At 39.0% G+C, this 9,457-nt stretch overlaps 1 pseudogene; it reads left to right on the plus strand.

The window, feature by feature from the left end:
* LOC124231070 (40S ribosomal protein S3a-like) overlaps positions 1–7,055 on the plus strand; it is a 167,483-nt pseudogene extending 160,428 nt beyond the window's left edge.
* Positions 7,056–9,457: the final 2,402 nt, after the last annotated feature.

Consider the following 9,457-nt stretch of genomic DNA (forward strand, 5'->3'; position numbering starts at 1 on the left):
TCATAAAGAAGTACATATATGATAATCCCAGTTTGTTAAAATCAGTATTCTTTTTTCCATGAAAAATGGATCGTAGGTTGCTAAATGATAGTCTCAGTGTATCAGTTTTGACTGATGCATCAATAGGATGGATTCAGAATGAGTATGAGACAAGCCTCCATAATTTCTGACTTTAGAAGTGAGATGGTCAAGTACCAGTTTCACAATTCTAGGTCACTGGCAGAAGGACCCCTCCCTCACATTGAGAATATGAAGGGGTTGGGATGGTGAGCGGGGCTTTCGGGAGGGTGCTACTGCAGAGAGCAGCTGTTGCGCTTCAAGTTCCCCTTCCCCGAAGTGGGAGAGTGAGGAAGTGCCACCTCCCTCACCTCCAGCTTTGTGAGGACGGACTTCCCCGGGATCACTCAGACAGCTCTGAATGTACTCTTCATCTTTGGGGAACACAGAGGGCTAGTAACTAACACACACTGAGAGTGTGGAACACCCGTAGCAATGGGATGGAGACAGCTGCCTTAGTCCAAAGTCTTAGTCTGTATCCTAGAGTTATTTGAGGAAAAAGATGCATGAGCATTTCTCACGGACCAGAGGTGAGTCACAAGTAACAGCAGACTTAAAAAGGGCTGAATTGGGGCCGGCCCTGTGGCCGAGCGGTTAAGGTCGAGTGCTCCGTTTCAGTGGCCCAGGGTTTTGCTGGTTCGAGTCCTGGGCGCGGACATGGCACCGCTCGTCAAGCCATGCTGAGGTGGCATCCCACATGCCACAACTAGGAGGACCCACAACTAAAAATATACAACTATGTGCCGGGGGGATTTGGGCGAAAAAGGAAAAATAAAAAAATCTTTTTAAAAAAAAAAAGGGCTGTCTTGAGTCCCTTAAAATAAGAGTATCTAGAGGGACAGGGGCTGAGCACCAAGAAGCTGAAGACAGACAATTGGATTCATAGAAGCCGTGGAATGAATCTATTTGGGGTCCTTAGAGATTCCAAATAGAACTGCATGTGGTCCTCAGTGATGGGAATCTCTGAAGAAACAGCAAAATGGCGAAAAAAGAAGTCAGTTTTAACTAGGGTGACCAAACTAGGACATTTTTAAGAGTGAAAATTGGAACTATTAATAATTATTCTGGGACAATAAATATCAACCAGCACTGTCCCAAGCAAACTGCAAAGAATTGTTAACCTAATTTTTACTGTCTACCACTCATAAAGCTCCACGACAGTGACAACAACACTTGCTATTTAAGACTGTGCCCTTTTCCCCTCATAGGGATGAGAAATCTTGTGAGAAAAGGATAAACTACAAGCAAGGAGAGAGAAAAGGACTACATTCCCCATTCCCAAGAGCTACCTAGTTTTCTACTGTTTAGTTCTGAAAATGAAGGGGGTTTTAAGCTAGTCTTTTGTTGCTCATTTCTAATTGTACTGCAGTTTATTTAGAGAATTTGGTCTATATGATATTAATTTATTGAGGCTTTTCAGTGGTTTAATACAAAATATACTTTTGTAAATGCTGCATGTATGCTTGCAAACAAGTAGTATTCTCCGCTTGCTGGGGTAGAATTCCACATATGTATATCTAGCAGCTCTCACTTACCAATTGTATTTTTCTGGTCTTCAAAAAGCTGTGGTTGTTTTTCATCTGCCTTGATCTATCATTTCCTGAGAGCTAGATATTAAAACTCCAGCTAAAATTGCTGATTGATTTTTCTCTTCAGTTCTGTCATTCATTGCTTGGTATATTTTGAGACTATGAGGTATATATGTTCATAACAGATATATCATACAGAAATTCTTAAAAGTAGACAGGGAAAATCAGAGTTCTTTCAAAGGAATAATAAATAGACTGACAGATGACTTCTCAATGACAATAATGGAAGCCATAGATAGAATATATTCAAAGTACTGCACAATTAACTGTCCACTTAGAATTTTATTTCCAGTGAAACTATTTTTCAAGATGAGGATAAAATAAATAAATATAAAAATTAAAACTGAGAGAGTTTGATACTAACATTGCTTCATTAGAGAAAATTTGAAATATGTATTTCCAGCAGAATGACAGTAATCCTAGATAGGAAGCTTTAGATGCAAAAAGGAATAAATAGCGAAGAAAGTATTAAATATACCTGTGCATTGAAAGAAACATCGGTAATATAAAACAATAGAAATAATACCATGTAGAGTTATAAAAAAGATAGCATTAAAATATATTACTACAATAGCATTTATATTAGAATATAGAATATCATCAGAGATAATGTATTACAAGATTCTTGTATTATTCAGGAGGATACTAAAGATATTGACTAAATTAAGTCTTTTATAAGTTAAAAATGAAGATTAAAAATTTCTAGGATAGCTAATTAAAGAACTGAAACATAAAATATCTTTTCCAAATTAGTAAAGGAAAAATAATTGAGAACAATATTCAGTCATCCAAAAGAAGGCAAAAGAAGTAAGAAAAAATTAGAAGAAGAGGGGAAAATAGTAAAAAATAAGAGGACAGACATTAGAGAGGCGTCAAAGTTTAAGAAGGAAATTAGAAGGATAACAATAGAAATGAATGAAATTAAAAAAAGAAAAACAGTAGTAAAAAATCAATGCATCAAAGAGTTGGTCCTTTGAAAAGATAATAAAACTCATAAACAACTAGCAAGACTGACAAAAATAAAAAAGAGAGAGAGAGAAGACATAAATTACCAATCTCAGAAATGAAATAGAGGTTATTTCTATAGACCCTATTAAGGGACTACTGTGAACAACTCTATATGAATAAATTTGACAACTTAGACGAAATGTAAAAATTGCTAGAGACGTATAAAATACCACAACTTTCCAATAGCAAATAGATAATTTAAATAAACATATAACTTTTAGAGAAATTGAATTCATAATTTTAAAACTCCCCAAAAAGGAATCTCTAAGTCCAGATTGTTTTACAGGAGAATTCTACTCAATGTTTAAATAAAAATTCACACAAATTCTACACAATCTCTTTCAGAAAATAAAAAGAGGAGGAACTCTTCTGAAGTCATTCAATGAAGTCTGTATTACCTTGGTACTAAAGCTAGACAAAGATAGTCTTAAAAACAAATTTCAGACCAATATCCCTTATGAGTAGATATGCCAAAATTCTTAACAAAATATTAGCGAATACAGTTAAGCAGCATATGAAAAGAATTATACAACACGACCAAATGGCGTTTACCCAGGAATGCTAGGCTGGTTCAATATTTGAAAAAAATCAATGAGTGTAATCCACCATATTAACAAATTAAAGAAAATGTACACGATAATATCAATCAATGCAGAAAAAGCATTTGACAAAATTCAATACCCATTGGTGATAAAATTTTTCAGAAAAATAGGAATAGAGGGAACATCCTCAACTTGAGAAAGAGCATCTGCTAAAAAAACCTACAGCTAACATCAAACTTAATGGTCCAAGATAGAATGCTTTCTCCCTAAGATCTGGAACAAGAAAAGAATGTCTGCTCTTGCCACTCTTACTCAACATGGTGCTAGAAGTTCTTTGCTAGAAGTGCAAAAAGGAAATAAAATCACACAGATGTAAAAGGAAGAAATAATACTGCTCTTATTTTCAGAAGACATGATTGTCTACATAGGAAATTCAAAGAAATCTTTTAAAAAAAAATACTCCTGTGCCTAATGAGTAAGTTCAGAAAGGAGACAAGATAAACAAAAATCAATTGTATTTCTTTTTTTTTTTTAAGATTTTACTTTTCCTTTTTCTCCCAAAGCCTCCCAGTACATAGTTGTGTATTTCTAGCTGTGGGTCCTTCTAGTTGTGGCATGTGAGATGCCACCTCAGCATGACCAATTGAGCGGTGCCATGTCCGCACCCAGGATCTGAACCGGAGAAACCCTGGGCCGCCGAAGCGGAGCGTGAGAACTTAACCACTCGGCCACGGGGCGGCCCCCAATTGTATTTCTATATACTAGCAATGAACACATGGACACCAAAATTAAAAATACAATACCATTTACAATCACTCAAAACAAAGAAACCGTTAGGCATAGATCTAACAAAATAGATACAGGACTTATCTGCTGAAAATTACAAAACTCTGGTGAGATAAATCAAAGAAAATCTAAATAACTGGAGAAATATTCCTTGTTCATGGATTGGAGCACTCAATATAGTAAAGGTGCCAATTCTCCCCCAAATTAATATATAGGTCTAATTCAATTCCTGTAAAAATCCCAGCACAAAATTTTTTTGTTCATTAGACAAGATTTATATGGAAAGGCAAAGAAATTTAACAGCTAAAACAGTTTTACAAAGGAAGAATAAAGTGAGAGGAATCACTTTTCCTGATTTCAAGACTTATTATATACCTATAGTGATCAGCCCTATGTGGTTTTGAAAGAAGGACAAACACACAGGTCAATGAAACAGAATAAAGAACCAGGAAATAGAGCCATGCAAGTGTGCCCAACTAATGTTGACGAAAGTACGAAGGCAATCCAGTGCAGGAAGGATAGTTTTCTCAACAAATGGTGCTGGAACAATTGAATAGCTATAGGCAGAAATGAGTATCAACCTAAACCTCACACATTACATGGAAATTAACTCAAAATGGATCATACGTTTAAATATAAAACATAAAACTATAAAACTTTTCAAAGGTAACATAAGAGAAAATCTTCTGGACTGAGGAGTTGATGAACAGTTCCTAGACATAATACCAAAAGCATGATCCATTAAAGAAAAAAATCAGTAAACTGGACTTCATCAAAATTAAAATCTTTTGTTCTGCAAAAGACCGTGTTAAGAGTAAAAAAGACAAGCTACAGACTAGGAGAAAATATTTGCAAATAACATATCTGACAAAGGACTAGAATATACAAAGAACTCTCAAACTCAACAATATGAAAAACAATCCGATTAGAAAATGGGCAAAAGACATAAAGAGATATTTTGCTGAAGAAGATATATGAATGGTGAATACATATATGAAAGAAGTTCATCACTGGTCATTAGGGAAATGCAAATTAAGGCCCTGATGAGATAGCCCTACACACCTAGTAGAACAGCTAAAGTGAAAACGATGATGCCAAATGCTGTCAAGGATGCAGAGAAAGTGGATCTCTCCTTATATTTCTGGTGGGAAATAGTTTGGAAGTTTGTTTAAAACTAAACATACTACCATGTGGGCCAGAAATAGCACTCCTGAGTGTTTATCCCAGAGAAATAAAAACTATTTCTGCACAAAAATCTGTATCTGATTGTTCATAGGATACTTATTTGTAATAGTCAAAATATCCTTCAGTAGGTGGATGGTTAAACAAACTGTGATGCATCCGTACTGTGGAATACTATTCAGCAATAAAAAAGGAGCAGACTATTGATATATGCCACAACTTGGATGGACTTCAAGGTCACTATGCTGAGTGAAAAAAAGACAGTCTCAAAAGGATACATATTGTATGATTCCATTTATATAACACTCTCAAAATGATAAAATTATAAAGATGGAAAAAAAGTTAGTAGTGGCCAGGGTTACGGATTGTGGAGGGAGAGGAGGAAAGTTGATGTAATGAGGAGGTCTTTATATTATGACGTAATAGTTCCATACCTTGATTGTGGTGAAGGTTACACAAATCTACATGTATGATAAAATGCCCAGAACTAAGCTCACATGTATCAATGCCAAGTTCCCAGTTCTGATATTGTACTAGATTTCATGTTGGATATGACCATTGGGGGAAACTGGGTGAAGGGTACATGAGACCTCTATGTACTATCTTTCCAGTTTCTTGTGACTCTATAATTATTTCAAAACAGAACGTTAAAAAAAAAGAGTCCTGAAGGGGCGGCCTGTTGGCATGGTGGTTAAATTTGCACACTCTCACTTCAGCAGTCTGGGGTTTGTGGGTTCAGATCCCAGGCGTGGACCTACACATCACTTGTCAAGCCATGCTGTGGCAGTGTCCCACACACAAAATATAGACGAGGACTGGCACAGATGTTAGCTCAGGGACAATCTTCCTCACCAAAAAAAAAAAAAAAAAACCATGATGAGGATAAACTCTAAAATAACAATCCTATGAACTGTAATTCAACTTTGATCCTAGATCAAAGAAGAGAATAGAAAATAGGAATTAAGAAGAAACTGTTAGCAAAAAATGGGTTACCTAAATCATACATGTGTTTTCCCTGGTAAAATTTTTAAAAAGAATGCTTTAAGATAATTCCTTATTTTTTGACTTTATGTATGCTATCTTTTCAAGTACAAGTATTTTTGAGATAATCATTAAGTTATTTTCAGAATTTTTTTCAAGTCATAACCCGCTTTATTGCAAAAAGACCCTGTACACATTTATCACTTCTAGTAGTACCTTAATAGCTGCGCACCAAGTCATTACCGTACAGAAACAGGCATCGTGAGAAGCAAGAATATCTCCTATTCCTTCTGCATATTAGCAACTCGTCACTCCTGGGCCACAGCGCTCACGTCACTGAGGTCTGCGAACAGTCACTTTCGCATTCATCCTGAGTGAAAGATGGAATTACCTAAGTGCAAATGTGACATATTATAAACAATATCTTACAAAAATGTCACAAATTGCACCAAAGTACTTTTTAGAATTTTCTGTAATAAATACTGCCTTCAATTAAGCTCTACCCGCCCCCGAAGCCCCCTCAAATCCGGCGAGCCAACCGGATGGATGTCTTAGGGCGTGATGGTGACGCCCCTCGCATGGATGGCACCCAGATGAGTATCTTCAAATTAACTCTCTGGGTAGCTTCCCCAGGCTCCGGAAGGGCCCGCCGGCCGGCACTCTGAATCCTCAGGTCAGCTTTGAAATCCTGGGAAATCTCCCTCACCGACCTCTGGGAAGGAAGCTCCCGGACCAGAAGCTCGGTCGGTTTCTGGTAACAAGGGATGTCTGCAAGCGTGTCTCCGTCACCTGTCGCCGCGAGCTTTCCCGCCTGCCAGCTGAGCGGGCCCTGGTCCTGCCAGCTTCATCGGCCCGCTTTGCAACCAGTGGCTTCAGGAACAGTTTGTTTGGTTTGGGCCATTTCCTTTAGCCAATGCCGGAGTTTTCGGCTGCTTTTTCCTGGGCCGGCCGCTCTGCTGCCCGGGGCAGAGGCCAGTCCTGGGAAGGACAGCGGCTCCTCCGCCCGGCCACCTCCCCCTCCGCGGCTGCGGACCGCGGCTAGCAGCGGACGGCAACAGGATGTTGAGATGTGCCTGTTATGATACTAAGAAATAAAGCTATTTCTAGAAAATAAGTTATTGGGGAAAAAGCTTTCTGTGCTATATGCTTCTACTATGCACAAAAGTTAGTAAAATTATTAAATGTGACACTTCCGTATACAGGTTTCCCCCGCTATCTGAAAGTTTGCTTTACGCCACTTCACTTTTACGAACGACCTACATTAGTACCTGTTTTCGGTAACAGAGAGAAAGCTGAAGAAGATTTTTGCGTTTAGGAGAAAAAGGCGAAAGACAAAAATAGCATTTGTTTTACGGGAGCCATCGTGGAGACTGAGCAGTCAAGCTTCCCGCCACGTCGCATCGGCCACAGCAGCCACAGCGCGCAGGGCCCCTGCACCTCCCACACGAGGCGGCAGACAGACGGTGCAGTCGTCAGTGACCTGCCCGCCCTGATGGCTTCAGACACGCTGAGATGTTAACAGCTGACCCTCTTCCTCTCTCGCCTCCAGCCCTGTCTCCTGCACCTCCCTCCACCCCAACCCCCAATGACTCAGCCTAACACCCCATCAGCACTAACACGCCTCTCAGCCTTCCAGGGTGCTCGCCGTCTTCCGGATTCAGGTGACGCTACACCGCACGACATCATTACTGCTTGATACAGGCTGTGTATGTATCATACCACTCCTGCTTTTACTACGTGTTAGTGTCATTTTAGGGTTTGTGTGTTACTTAGGATGATTTGGTGGGTGATTTCGGGGGTCTGGGAGTGCTCAAAAGAATTTCCCATATAAATTAATGGCACTTGCTTCTTTTCTCTATGCCATTTCGGCTTACAAAAGGTTATAGCGCTCTACTTTTAGAGAGCGCGGAGACCTGTATTTTTGTGCATCGGCTTTAGGACATGCAGACCGTACTAGAGTCTCTTTTCTGTTTGACAGACCCAGAGGTTAATGATGGATTCAACTGCACTTCTGCTTTCCTTGGCTGCGAGAGATTTCTGGGTGTCACACAGCAAACTTAGTGAATCCGACTAAAGAAATATTTATAGAATGAAACAATTAGCTGAGAAAAAGATCACGTAATTATCACTGACAATGGAACAGACATGGTGAAAGCCGTGAGTGATTCAGAAGGAGCCCTAAACATACATTGTGGTGTTCTCACCCGCTATTTGTGCCCATTTTTTGGTTGCTTCAAGCAGGACAGTAAATCTAGTTTGTAATATTCCACCGTGCCTGGAAGTGGATGTCCCCAGATACTTGCTTTTGAACCTACTAATTCATGTAATAGAAACTTCAGTCAAATTTCAGGAATTGTGATGTAAAATTCAGAAATACGATAGGAAAATTGGTTCTTAAGGTAGAAGATATTTTCTGCTAGTGCTTGAGTCTTTCTTTATGATTAACTTCTATATCTTTGTTCTCCAGTTTTAACCCTAAGAACATCCTAAGTATTTGAAGTTTTTATTTATAATAAGGTCCACAGGGAAAGGCAGGGAAGCATAGACAGAAGTCCTTTGTGAGTGTGTAAACTCTAAATTAGTAACAGCCCTTAATCTATTACATAAAGTTGATGTTGTCTATGTCAGTGTTTTAAAGTGGGGCACAACTATTCAATCAGAAAGGCCGAACGGACAGAAGATTAGCAAGAGCGTCTACTTGCCTAGAGCCTACTCCAGGGTCTGATCCTTCAATCAGCTGTGTGACCATGAAAGTCTTATAACGCCTTTTACCCTTGGGTATTTTCACCTATGAAATGATGTGGCTAGATAACATTAATGATCCTCGTCAAGTTGCCAAGGCTTATTTATTCAAACTCCTAAAAGAGTAATATGGGAGTGAGGCTAGGGGTAGCAATTCTGAAAAATGTGATGAAAGTTTTGATTAGCCCTGATGGAGAGCGGGTGAGGGAGCTGAGCAAGGATGTGTGAAACGACAGAGCTGGTTGCTTAGGGCCCAGCTGAGAGCGGGGTTCTTGCGTCTCCATCTTCATGAAGACGTGGCTTTTCTGCAATAACCCTCAGCAAATATTTTTCCTATATGTCATGTCTACTATGTTTTGGTGACTAGAGAGCCAATGTTAGATGAATGAATGAAGAAGAGATCATCAGATGGGGGTTGAGAGCTTGGACTCATTACCTCTAAAATTACCTTTAAACTCAGAGATTCTATATTCCTGTGAAGCACAAGAATGAACACACAAAGGGTGAAGGGAACAGAGATAAAAGAGAATTAATTTCACATCAGAAGAATCAAGGAGGCTTGACGAAGAC

Source organism: Equus quagga, chromosome 20, assembly GCF_021613505.1.
Source record: "Equus quagga isolate Etosha38 chromosome 20, UCLA_HA_Equagga_1.0, whole genome shotgun sequence".
Taxonomy (NCBI): Eukaryota; Metazoa; Chordata; class Mammalia; order Perissodactyla; family Equidae; genus Equus; species Equus quagga.